The following is a 14623-nucleotide window of genomic DNA, read 5'->3' on the forward strand; positions in this document are numbered from 1 at the left end:
TTATGCCTTCCATGTGTTTGATGGAATGCTTGGTTGGATTTTAGAGTAGATTTTTCCTCTCTTGGCCTAGGTAGAGTAATTAATGACTCTTGAGTTATCTAATGCCTTTGATTGATTGAAGATTAGAAGTTGCTAGTTAATTTGAATGCCTCTAAAGCTAGTCTTTCCTTAGGAGTTGATTAGGACTTGAGGAATCAAATTGATTTATCCACTTGACTTTCCTCCATGTTTAGAGGTTAACTAAGTGGGAGCAATGGACAATTCTCATCACAATTGATAAGGATAACTAGGATAGGACTTTTAATTCTCATTCCTTGCCAAGAGCTTTTCTAGTTGTTAGTTTAATTCTTTTGCCATTTACATTTCTTGTTTCTTATTCTAAAACCCCAAAAAGATACCTCATAACTAATAACAAGAACACTTTATCGCAATTCCTAGGGAGAATGATCCGAGGTTTAAATACTTCGGTTTATAATTTTAGGGGTTTGTACTTGTGACAAACAAACTTTTGTATGAAAGAATTAATTGTTGGTTTAGAAACTATACTTGCAACGAGAATTTATTGTGAATTCTTTACCATCAATGATCCATTCATCAAGCATGTCCCAATTTCTTATGCAAAAGCCATTTTTCAGATTCAAGAGAGGTAAAACAAGTTACTTTTTTATCCTTTAAGTCCTCTAAAGTTAATCCATATATATTATTGTACCTTTTAACTTCAAATAAAATATCTTCGAATTTTTCACAAATAACCAAGCAGTCCAATTTTCTAAAAATAACCATATATTCAAGATCACACAATTGGCTCATGCTTAGTAGATTGTGCTTCAATCCATCAACAAGCAACACATCATTAATGAAAGAAGAGAAGTTCTTACCTACTTTACCTATGGCCACTATTTTACCTTTTCCATTGTCACCGAAAGTAACAAAGCCTCCATCATACTCATCAAGCTTGATGAAGAATGTTGACTTTCCGGTCATATGCCTAGAGCACCCACTATCCATATACCACATGTTGTCTTTTCTTTTGGATGCTAGGCAAACCTACAAAAACACTTAAGTAACCTTAGGTATCCAAATTTTTTTGGATCCTTTAATGTTAAACCATCTTCTTTCTCCCAAGCCATTATAGTTACAAACAATCTTGTAAACTTTGTCACCAACCATCCTTTCACTTATGAAATATTGAATTGAAAAATGTCCATTCCGATTGCATAATCTACAAAATTTTTCATGTTGCTGTTTTTTAAAGCTTGTTGGGTTTTGAAACCTTATGTCATCCGAAGTGGATGCCATGTTAGTAAAAGAAGATTTTTTAACAAATTTTTCAGATTTGTGAAAATCCAAACCAGCTTTATCATAAAGAGGTTTTTCACTAGCCAAGAGTTGGTTTAAATTTTTAGAACTTTGGGCAAAGCTGGCTAAATCCTCTTTAAGTCTTTTTACCTCTTTGAGCAACTTCTCATTTTCCTCAAAACGGTTAAGATATGCAACCATAGAATGTTGTTTTTCACAACCCTTGATTTTAGCTTTCAACCATTTGTTTTCTTCAACAAGATCAACAGCAGTTTCAGCTTCTCTCAGTTTTTCTTTAAGAAAACTATTTTCAGCTTTTAGTATAGTAACTTGAGATTCAAGATCATAATTTTTCATTTAAGAAGCATCTGATTTTTTCATTGAGATGATCAATCATAAGATGAAGGTCTTTAGTTGAAGGTTCAGGAAATACTACCTCATTGACTATATCGGCCATGAGACATGTTTAGGACTTGGTTTCTGTTTCATCTTCTTCATCTGAATCGTTCTCCAAGTCTTCCCATGATGCCATGAGTCCTTTCCTTTTTTCCTTTTTTGGTTTGTCCTCCTTCTTCAGTTTAGGACAATCAGACTTGAAGTGTCTAGTTTTTTTATAGTTGTAACAGATCACCTTACTTAAGTCCCTCTTTGATTTCCTTGAACTGCCTCCTTTGTTCCTTTCCTTCAACTTTATCATCTTCCTGATTTTCTTTGCAAACAAAACAAAATCATTGTCAGAAGAGTTATCACTGGATTCATCATCTAGGGGTTTAGTGATTGATTTGAGAGCAACTCCTTTCTTTTTTGTATCTCTCTTTAAATATGTATTTTCAAAAGCAAGTAAGTTTCCTCTCAGATCATCATAAGTCATGTTATCTGTAACACTCTACCACTCAGAGCTTTACGCTTAAGTCGTAAAATAGAGGTGGTGTGGTATTACGATCTCTAAAATAAAATGTATATATATAATAGCAGAAGAATTATAATATACTAGGAGCCTTGAAGAATAGAGGAAATAGAAATCGTGAAATAAAAGCGCAACGCTCAAAAAACGAGTTAACTTGCGTGCTAAGAAAGCTACCGCTGTCAAGTGTAAAGTAACCCAAAACAGGAACAGAGAGTCAAAGATACAATAACGAGCTCCTGACTCAGCCTGCGAAGTCAAGACTGGCCGGAGAATATACACACATATATACATATATATACATATCCAAAACCCAAATGTACATAAAGTAAATCCTACCTCTCCATACACCTCTAGGAGGATCAAAAAGAATAAGTTATGTGGAGAGAAAGCTAAGTACATATATATACATCATAGCATAACAAAATAACCCAGTAACCACTCCGCTTCAAGAGTCCAGACGCCTAACGAGATGCCTCTCGACCTGCATCTGAAAAATAATGACATAGTATGGAATGAGAACCGGAGGTTCTCAGTATGGTAAAGGTGCCACACACATAATATATAAGGTCCTGGGAATGCCAGAGGCAATCCTAGAACGCCGACACTCAGATTATAGAGTTTAAAGTATTAAACAGAAGCCATAAAAGGTGGTTTCTAAGAATATTTAAACCTAACTTAACTTAATCTTAAATCTAGGTCCCATACTGTCATTCCTCCATACCTCCAACTCCATCATGCATTTTCACAGACAAATAGACAGATAAAGGCAAGCACAAGAAGGTTACAAATACTGCAGGTAACAAATACACATTTAACATGGCAAGTACATATAGGCACACCCAATTAAAGCACAAGCAAGTAATTCAAGTAATATGTAGATGATGCATGCCTGTCCTATGGCTGATGAGGCTCATCTGTCGGTTATCCAGCCAACCCGACAAGTCTGAATTGTCCTTAGACTGTCCCCCGACGTGCATCCCCAAGAGTCTATGCATAGCTTTATCTCAAATAATCAATATTACTCAATGGGGGTAACATTCCCGGGAATTTATATAGTGCCCGGTCACACTTACGTCGTAGGGTCAACAGAGTATCGAGTTTTCAACCTGGTACACGTGGTGGCAAGCCACGGCACTTAATCCAGGGAACCTCGTATCTCAGATCATTAAATTATTCAAGCCATATAAATAATTCAATTATAATTCATCAACATCCACATCATTCTCAATCGCATCTCATTCATCATCATACATCAATCATATTCAATCCTTATCTTTCATTATCACACCTCCCATTCCGTCCATCAATAGTTTCAATTCAAAACATAATTCATTCTTTTAAAAATGAATCAAACTTAAAACATGCTCATTTTCTTAATAACTCAAAATCAAACCATATAACCTTTGAATCTAAATCTTTTTAAATAATCATCTAAACAAAATCTCTAATTTTTATAAAATTTCGGCAGCATCTCTTCTAAAACTCGGACTTTGCCACCCTTTTCGGGTCCAAACCTGTATTCTTTTCAATTCAACATACCCTTCCTCATCATCATAACAATCACCACAATAAATCTACCTCAGATCAATAATTATACTCATACAATATTCAAATCCAACAACCAAAATTCAACTAAAAATCATAGTTCACAAATCCTAGGATTTTAACACAAAATACCTCATTTTTCATTCAAAATTTCCATTCCAATTATTTTCAAACCTATTACCACCAATCCAAATTGCTAACAATAATCCTCAACAAGCTCCATATCTTTTCATCAATCATCATTCAACCAAACTAAAATATAGCCATTTAATCAACAATTCAATCACATATCCTTTCAAAGATCCAACTAGCAACCAATATCATCTTACAAACAAATCACCAAACCAAACCAAGCATATTCATCAACCCATTACTAAACATTAAATATACACCTGCATTCCAACTTATCCTATGGTCATCTAGCCTAAGTTTTCACAGAACATTATATATTAAATGCAAGAAACCTAAACCATACCTTAGCCGATTCCCAAGAATTATTCCAAGACAATTTTCCTAAAAGAACACAGCCCTCAAAACCTCAACTAATCCGCTTCCTCCAAGCTCCAGTATTCACAATTTCAAGCTCCAATTATTTATTTACAACCTAATACACATTTATAACACATATATACCCAATTTAATACTCAAAGCTCAAATTAAATGAAATTAAAATGGAATTATGATTTTCTCACCTTACCCAAGCTTCACATAAGCAAGAGTGAACGTTTTCCTCAAGCTAATTGGATCCTAAAACATCAAAGAGTAAAGAAATTTAATACCTCCACTTAATTTCCCAAAAATTGGGGAAGAAGAGGCTGAGAATAAAAGAATGATTTACCTATGAAATTGTTCCGATAGAAATGTAGAGCTCGACGCGGTGGACGCGTGGCCACAAACGGTGTGGCGATCGGAGCTCGGACGGAGGAGTTACGGCAAATTAAATTTACCGTGAGGGTTGGAAACGTTCTTCGTTTCTCTCTTCCCCTAAATGTGTTTCACGCTGCCTCTGCTGAATGAGGAAGAAGAGAGACTTGGATTCATTAAATGCTGGGCCGGTTGGGCCCACGGCCCGATTTGGGCCCGGTTCAACCGGTTCGGCCCGTTCGGTCTAATTTTTGACCGATTTTTTTGAAATTGGTGTCAAAATTCTCGTTTCGACGAGCTCTATCCTAATTTAATATAATATTCACATTTCTAATCCTCCTTATTAAAAACTAATTTATTGACTAATTATTTACTAATTTAACCGGGGTTTACATTCTACCCACCTAATAAAGAATTTTGCCCTCAAAATTCAAATTCAATTACCTGAAAAGAGATGTGGGTAGTCCTTTCGCATATCTGATTCGAGTTCCCAGGTATGTTCCTCGATACCAGCTCGACTCCAAATTATTTTTACCAATGATACTTCCTTCCCGCATAATCGTTTAATATTAGTATCATCAATTCTCACTGGAATTACTCGAAGTGTTAGATCTTCTCTTACTTGGGCTGGTTCCGATTCTAGAACATGACTTGCGTCAGGAGTATACTTTCGAAGCTGTGACACATGAAACACATCGTGCAAATTCGAAAAATATGGCGGTAAGGCAATTCTATAAGCCACTAGTCCAATTCTCTTCAAGATCTCAAATGGTCCAATATAACGGGGATTTAGTTTCTTAGTCTTAAAAGCTCTTCCCACTCCAATGGTTGGTGTAACTTTCAGAAAGACATGTTCTCCTTCTTTGAACTCCAAAGGCTTTCGCCTCTGAACAGCATAGCTCTTTTGGCGGCTTTGGGCTATAAGCATTCGACTACGAATTTTCTTTATCTGTTCAGTCGTTTTCAGCTATCATCTCAGGCCCTAATAAACTCCTTTCTCTAATTTCATACCAACATAATAGAGATTGACATTTCTTGCCATACAGAGCCTCATATGGAGCCATTCTGATGCTCGCATGATAGCTATTATTATAATAAAATTCTATCAATGGCATATACCGATCCTAGCTCGCTGGCTGGTCCAAAATACAAGCCCTTAGCATATCCTCCAAGGTCTGAATAGTTCTATCTAACTGACCCTCTGTCTGAGGGTGATACACAGTACTCAAGCTTAACTGAGTCCCAAATGCATGCTGAAAAGCTCCCCAGAACCTTGATGTAAAACGAGGATCCCTGTCAGATATAATGGTAGAAGGCACGCCATGTAACCTGACAATCTCTTTGATATACATTTGAGCCAATTCCTCCATTGTGCAACTTATTCAGATAGGAAGAAGGTGAGCTGATTTCGTCAATCGATCCACAACCACCCAAATAGCATCACAACCAGATCGGGTTCTAGGCAAACCTATCACAAAATCCATTGTGATACTCTCTCATTTCTATTGTAGAATCTCTAAAGGCTGAAGGGTCCCTGATGGTCTCTGATGCTCAATCTTAACCTTCTGACATGTCAAACATTTAGATACGTGCAATGCCACATCATTCTTCATACCTGGCCACCAGAACATCGCTTTCAGATCCTGATACATTTTAGTACTCCCTGGATGAATTGAGAATCCACTCTTATGAGCTTCCTTCAAAATACTCTGTCGCAGGTCCCTAATATCTGGCACAATAATCTGGTTCTTAAACCTCCACAAACCATCCTGTCCTTCTGACACTCTCCACTGTTTTTCCTGTTCAACTGCTGGTAATACCTTACGTAACGCTTCACTGTCTCGATGAGCCTTCAGAAGTTATAATTTAAAATCACTTGAAATCTGCAACTGACTCAAACACAAAATTCCAGATTCTTCTCTGATTCCCAAATTTAAACCTTGAAATACCCTTAGTAATTCTTCTTCCCGTAGCATCATCCAAGTTGCATATAAAGACTTCTGACTCAAAGCCGCCGCCACAACGTTCGCTTTTCGTAGATGATAATTCAATTCAAAATCATAATCTTTCAGAAGCTCCATCCACCTCCTCTGACACATATTCAACTCTTCCTGCTCAAAAAGATACTTCAAACTCTTATGGTCTGAGAAAACATGAAACTTAACACCATAGAGGTAGTGCCTCCAGATCTTTAAAGCAAACACAATAGCAGCAAGTTTTAAATCATGTGTCGAATAGTTCATCTCATACGGCTTTAATTGCCGTGAGGCGTGTGCTACAACATTCTGGTGCTGCATCAGAACGCACCCCAAGCCCTTCAGCGATGCATCACAGTACACTTCAAACGGCTCACTTGGTTCAGACAATACTAACACGAGTGCAGTAGTCAATCTGTGCTTTAATGCTCAAAAACTCTCTTCACACTCTGGGTCCAAATAAAAAGCGTATCCTTCCTAGTCAACTTAGTTAAAGGTAAGGCGAGCTATGAAAGTCCCTTAATGAATTTCCGATACTATCCCGCCAAACTTAGAAAACTTCTAATCTCTATTACTAAAGTTAATCACTCCCATTTTATCACTGCTTCTACCTTAGCAGGATCCATGGCTATTCCCTGCTTACTCACCACGTGACCGAGAAACTTTACCTCACTCTTCCAAAACTCGCATTTAGATAACTTAGCATATAACTTCCTGTCTCTCAGAATTTGCAGCACAGTTCATAAGTGATTAGCATGTTCCTCCTCAAACTTAGAATAAACAAGAATATCACCAATGAAGATAATAACAAACTTGTCCAGATACGGTCGGAAAATCCTGTTCATATAATCCATAAATACTGTCGGGGCATTAATTAACCCAAAAGACATCACTATATACTCATAATGACCATAACGCGTTCTGAAAGCAGTTTTCAGAATATCCTCGTCTCTAATCCTTATTTGATGATACCCGGATCGCAGATCAATCTTAGAAAACACACCGGCACCCTGTAGCTGATCTATTAGATCATCGATTCTAAGCAACAGATATTTATTCTTCACAGTGATCTCATTCAATTGCCGATAATCGACACATAACCGCATACTCCCATCCTTCTTCTTTACCAGCAACACTGATGCTCCCCACGGATAAACACTTGGTCGAATAAAATGCTTACCCAACAGATCTTCCAGCTGAGCTTTCAGTTCAGCCATTTCTAAAGGTGACATCCTGTAAGAAGTAATCGAAATCGGACCGGCTCCAGGCACCAACTCAATTGCAAATTCAACATCCCGATTAGGTGGAAATTCATTAATATTATCCGAAAACACATCTGTAAATTCGCATACAACCGGAATCTACTCTAAACTCTGATCATCATCTAATACTCCCGCAGTTAATAACATAATACCCTGACATTCAGTTCCAGAATAGTTTACTATCAGAGTCTAAATAGTAATTATTCACCACAACAGGTGCTTCTGACCCTTCCAGCATAAACTGTACTGACTTCTCAGAATAATCAAGCAAAACATGGTTCTTAAATAACCAATCTCCCGACTATCACAGCGTCACCTGCCTGCAGGATACATCGTGTCCCCTGTCACCAATACTGAGCCTCACCTTGCAGTTGATAAGTTCCAAATCCAACCCATTGCTCATCAGGAACCTGTTGGGCCTGCAACAACCGTTCCATAGCTTGAATCCAATTATCTGTGTTAGTGGGATTTGAGGTTCTCTTAAAAGTCGGAGGGTGAACTTTCAGAAATAAAGCAAGTGTCATAGGACCATCCTCATCATTATTATTCCCGTAATTACCCTGATTTATCTTATTATCCAGTGCCTCGGCTATTGCCTGCATAGCTACAGCCATATTTCCCAGAGTAGCCATAAAGTCTACTGGATCATTCCCTACCGGGCTAGGAGTAACGATGCCTATCCTACCTCTACCTCGCCCGCGACCGCGTCTGCGAGTCGACATCTGGTCCTTATACACACTAAACAAGTGATATTAAGTTGATCAGTCTTAATATCACAGGTCTAATGCTTTAAGTTCCAAATGCATGCTCACAAACGTTTTATGCTATATATATCAGTCAGATATCCTAATAGCATATAGACACATATACAGAGAATGTACAGAAGCACAATCAGTCCATCTTTCAGGCTCTATAGGAACGAACTGCTCTGATACCATAATGTAACACTCTACCACTCAGAGCTTTACGCTTAAGTCGTAAAACAGAGGTGGTGTGGTATTACGATCTCTAAAATAAAATGTATATATATAATAGCAGAAGAATTATAATATGCTAGGAGCCTTGAAGAATAGAGGAAATAGAAATCGTGAAATAAAAGCGCAACGCTCGAAAAACGAGTTAACTTGCGTGCTAAGAAAGCTACCGCTGTCAAGTGTAAAGTAACCCAAAACAGGAACAGAGAGTCAAAGATACAATAACGAGCTCCTGACTCAGCCTGCGAAGTCAAGACTGGCCGGAGAATATACACACATATATACATATATATACATATCCAAAACCCAAATGTACATAAAGTAAATCCTACCTCTCCATACACCTCTAGGAGGATCAAAAAGAATAAGTTATGTGGAGAGAAAGCTAAGTACATATATATACATCATAGCATAACAAAATAACCCAGTAACCACTCCGCTTCAAGAGTCCAGACGCCTAACGAGATGCCTCTCGACCTGCATCTGAAAAACAATGACATAGTATGGAATGAGAACCGGAGGTTCTCAGTATGGTAAAGGTGCCACACACATAATATATAAGGTCCTGGGAATGCCAGAGGCAATCCTAGAACGCCGACACTCAGATTATAGAGTTTAAAGTATTAAACAGAAGCCATAAAAGGTGGTTTCTAAGAATATTTAAACCTAACTTAACTTAATCTTAAATCTAGGTCCCATACTGCCATTCCTCCATACCTCCAACTCCATCATGCATTTTCACAGACAAATAGACAGATAAAGGCAAGCACAAGAAGGTTACAAATACTGCAGGTAACAAATACACATTTAACATGGCAAGTACATATAGGCACACCCAATTAAAGCACAAGCAAGTAATTCAAGTAATATGTAGATGATGCATGCCTGTCCTATGGCTGATGAGGCTCATCTGTCAGTTATCCAGCCAACCCGACAAGTCTGAATTGTCCTTAGACTGTCCCCCGACGTGCATCCCCAAGAGTCTATGCATAGCTTTATCTCAAATAATCAATATTACTCAATGGGGGTAACATTCCCGGGAATTTATATAGTGCCCGGTCACACTTACGTCGTAGGGTCAACAGAGTATCGAGTTTTCAACCTGGTACACGTGGTGGCAAGCCACGGCACTTAATCCAGGGAACCTCGTATCTCAGATCATTAAATTATTCAAGCCATATAAATAATTCAATTATAATTCATCAACATCCACATCATTCTCAATCGCATCTCATTCATCATCATACATCAATCATATTCAATCCTTATCTTTCATTATCACACCTCCCATTCCGTCCATCAATAGTTTCAATTCAAAACATAATTCATTCTTTTCTAAATGAATCAAACTTAAAACATGCTCATTTTCTTAATAACTCAAAATCAAACCATATAACCTTTGAATCTAAATCTTTTTAAATAATCATCTAAACAAAATCTCTAATTTTTATAAAATTTCGGCAGCATCTCTTCTAAAACTCGGACTTTGCCACCCTTTTCGGGTCCAAACCTGTATTCTTTTCAATTCAACATACCCTTCCTCATCATCATAACAATCACCACAATAAATCTACCTCAGATCAATAATTATACTCATACAATATTCAAATCCAACAACCAAAATTCAACTAAAAATCATAGTTCACAAATCCTAGGATTTTAACACAAAATACCTCATTTTTCATTCAAAATTTCCATTCCAATTATTTTCAAACCTATTACCACCAATCCAAATTGCTAACAATAATCCTCAACAAGCTCCATATCTTTTCATCAATCATCATTCAACCAAACTAAAATATAGCCATTTAATCAACAATTCAATCACATATCCTTTCAAAGATCCAACTAGCAACCAATATCATCTTACAAACAAATCACTAAACCAAACCAAGCATATTCATCAACCCATTACTAAACATTAAATATACACCTGCATTCCAACTTATCCTATGGTCATCTAGCCTAAGTTTTCACAGAACATTATATATTAAATGCAAGAAACCTAAACCATACCTTAGCCGATTCCCAAGAATTATTCCAAGACAATTTTCCTAAAAGAACACAGCCCTCAAAACCTCAACTAATCCGCTTCCTCCAAGCTCCAGTATTCACAATTTCAAGCTCCAATTATTTATTTACAACCTAATACACATTTATAACACATATATACCCAATTTAATACTCAAAGCTCAAATTAAATGAAATTAAAATGGAATTATGATTTTCTCACCTTACCCAAGCTTCACATAAGCAAGAGTGAACGTTTTCCTCAAGCTAATTGGATCCTAAAACATCAAAGAGTAAAGAAATTTAATACCTCCACTTAATTTCCCAAAAATTGGGGAAGAAGAGGCTGAGAATAAAAGAATGATTTACCTATGAAATTGTTCCGATAGAAATGTAGAGCTCGACGCGGTGGACACGTGGCCACAAACGGTGTGGCGATCGGAGCTCGGACGGAGGAGTTACGGCAAATTAAATTTACCGTGAGGGTTGGAAACGTTCTTCGTTTCTCTCTTCCCCTAAATGTGTTTCACGCTGCCTCTGCTGAATGGGGAAGAAGAGAGACTTGGATTCATTAAATGCTGGGCCGGTTGGGCCCACGGCCCGGTTTGGGCCCGGTTCAACCGGTTCGGCCCGTTCGGTCTAATTTTTGACCGATTTTTTTGAAATTGGTGTCAAAATTCTCGTTTCGACGAGCTCTATCCTAATTTAATATAATATTCACATTTCTAATCCTCCTTATTAGAAACTAATTTATTGACTAATTATTTACTAATTTAACCGGGGTTTACATTATCAATGCAACTACTCTCTGCTATTACAATAGCCTTTGTTTCCCACTCTTTAGTGAGACATCTCAATATTTTCCTCACAAGCACAGATTCTGGATGTTTGATCCCCATAGCATCTAAGCCAATGATGATAACGTTGAATCTTTCAAACATTTCATCAATTGTTTCTCCTTCCTTCATTGAGAATATTTCGTATTCTCTGTTTAGCATGTCTATTCTGGATCTTTTCACTTGGGATGTACCTTTATGAGTAATTTGAAGCTTGTCCCAGATTTCCTTTGATATTGTGCATCTTGATACCCATCGGTATTCCTCGAAGATGACCGCATAATTGAGCAAGTTGATAACTTTGGCGTTGAGCTCTATTTTCTTTCTGTCATCTTCATTCCAACCTGCCTCTGCTTTGGGAACCACCACACCATCAGCTCCTGTTGTGATTGGAAATTGAGGACCTTCCAGAATTATCTTCCAAAGTCTGTAATCTATAGACTGAACAAAGATCTTCGGTTTTTCTTTCCAGTAGCTATAATTCTTCCCATTGAAGAATGGGGGTTTGTTGCTTGATTGCCCTTCAGTCAGAGTATAGGCCACCAGATTAGTACCACTGTTGTCTTCCATCAGGATCTTTACTCCAAGCTGCAAAGCTTGATCTCTTTGAGACCAAGCTCTGATACCAATTGATGGTAATCAATGGCTAACAGAAGGGGGATTGAATCTTAGCCCCCTTTTTGCTGAATATTAATTTGCCTTTTCAAATGAACTTCAGGAGATATTTTTACTTTTGTCTCATAACAAGTCAAGAGACATTTTATTTTTGTCTCGTAACGAGTCAGGAGATATTTTTCACTTTTGTCTCCAACGCAACAGAAATAGAATACGAGTAGAAGAGAAAGAGAGAATCACACCCAGATGTATCCTGGTTCAGCTGCTAAGTGCAATGCAGCCTACATCCAGTCTCCATCACAATAGTGACGAAATTTCACTATAATCATCAGATTACAAACACCAATTCTTCCTTAGAATCTACCCAATCCTATCTGGGACAAATCCAAATTCTAACCCAATCTGAACTTGACTTGGGCTCTCACCAAGCTTTCAATTGTAAAGTGCTAACCCAACTTGTAAGGGAATTCTCACAGAATCATGACACACAACATACAGATATATAAAGTGCTAACCCTTGATCTTGACTTTGGCTCAAAGAAAGGATTCGGACCCTTAATGAACTTCTGAACCAAGACAGCTCCTTACCTTCCATTTTTTGCTTCTTCCTACGTGTAGCTCGGTGGCTATCTTTCTTCTTGATGAACAAAAATGGAAATGAACTTTTGCAATTGAGATCTTCCTCTCGGACAGAGGCGAATCCTTTCTTTTCTTGGTATGGAAGATCTTGAAGCTCTTGAAATTTTTCCTTCAATGGCAAAAATCTAGTCATGCCTTACTTCAGATCTTTCTTCTTCATAGGCTCTCTTCATCCTAGCCTTTTCTTCTTCCATAACTTCACTGTTACTTTTTCTGATAACTTGTTTCTCTTTTCTTTCCTGATGATTGAAGTGATTGAAAGCATAGAGAGAGGAGAGAGAAGAAAGAGAAAACTTTTGAAGGAAGCATTCAAAGCAAATTAAATTCAATTGAAATCCCAATTACAATCCCCAAAAGGTGGTGTAAAGTGTGGAGCATTTTATGCAATTAAACCAATTTGAATTTTCTCTTTCAGTTACCAAGGCATGAACTTAATTGAGTTAAAATTTGAAATCTATTAGTTCATGAAAGTAGGTAACCGAAGCATGCTTGAAGATTTTGGGCCAATTGCTTTTCTTCTTTTTCTAATTCTGATCAAAGCTTTTGATGGACCAAGAGGAGAATTGTCTTGGGCTGTGCACATGTTCCTTGACCCAATATGTTTAACCATTTGATTTGCATAAGACTGGACAATTATTGATCAGATTTGGGTTTGATTAATTTTTAGCCTACTATAAAAAAAACCTGCACACTAATTATACAATCAATTGGAAGCAAATAACAAATTAATACTTTTTCAATTAATATTTTAATAATGTTTGATTATCACAATAATTTAAGTTTTCCAAACTCAACAATATATCATCAACTTGCTCAGTGGAAAGAATGTGTGTCACAGCAACTAATCATTTGATCACTGGTTCTCTTACGAAGTAAAGATTTAATTCAAAATGCTTAGTCCTTTAATGTAGAATTGAGTTGTAAGCCAGCAACATTGCAGATATATTGTCGCAGAATATAGTAGGAGGAATTGTGCATGGATGTTTCATTTCATGTAGCAACTTTTGGATCCATATTAATTATGAAAAAATAGCAACAAGAACCCGAAATTCTGCCTCTGTGAAGCTTTTACTCATAGCAGGTTGCTTGCTGTATTTCCAAGAAATTAAGTTAGCACTCTAACAAACCCAATAACCAGTAGTGGACTTTCGATAATCTAAATTGGAGGCCCAATCAAAGTTTGAGAAGGCTGTCAATCTCAAGTCTAAAACTTTAATTTATAGTAATATAAAGCTTGATCACTAGTTCTAGCTAGATTTAATATACGTTTTGCTGTAATCCATTGATCAATATATAAGATTTTGACATAAATTAACAAATTTTGTTTACTGAATAGGTTATATTCAATCTCGTTAGGGAACTAAGAGGGTCTAGCCAACAACAAGTCAACAAATATTTTTGAATCATGTTCTGTACTAATTAATTGTCATTAATTAGTGATTATTTAAATTTTTTTTTAAAAGATACAAAATTAATAATTTTTAATTGCCTCTTCTTACTCTAATTCATATTTTACCATTTATTGCGCAAATCCTAATTTTTCTTTTTCAAAAAAAACTTTGAAACTCTAAAAAACAAAAACACCAAAATATAAGATAAAGAATCATCCAAATCCTAAGGAAAAAACATACAAAATATAGAAAAAAGAATCGTCCAAAACTAATAAAAAGAATCATCCGAATCCTAAAAAAAATAT

General features: G+C 36.7%; 2 long non-coding RNA genes across 2 annotated transcripts; both read right to left on the minus strand.

The window, feature by feature from the left end:
- Window positions 1-2355: 2355 nt before the first annotated feature.
- On the minus strand, window positions 2356-4556 carry LOC140177070 (uncharacterized). Its single transcript, XR_011868733.1, has 3 exons — window positions 4444-4556; window positions 4227-4355; window positions 2356-2693 (listed from the first exon to the last, which is right to left on the minus strand). It is a non-coding gene; the product is annotated as an uncharacterized lncRNA (long non-coding RNA).
- A 4418-nt stretch (window positions 4557-8974) lies between these two features.
- Window positions 8975-11173, minus strand: LOC140177071 (uncharacterized). Its single transcript, XR_011868734.1, has 3 exons — window positions 11061-11173; window positions 10844-10972; window positions 8975-9310 (listed from the first exon to the last, which is right to left on the minus strand). It is a non-coding gene; the product is annotated as an uncharacterized lncRNA (long non-coding RNA).
- Between the last annotated feature and the right edge of the window lie 3450 nt (window positions 11174-14623).

The sequence above is a fragment of the Arachis hypogaea genome, chromosome 12 (genome assembly GCF_003086295.3).
Source record: "Arachis hypogaea cultivar Tifrunner chromosome 12, arahy.Tifrunner.gnm2.J5K5, whole genome shotgun sequence".
NCBI classification, from domain to species: Eukaryota; Viridiplantae; Streptophyta; class Magnoliopsida; order Fabales; family Fabaceae; genus Arachis; species Arachis hypogaea.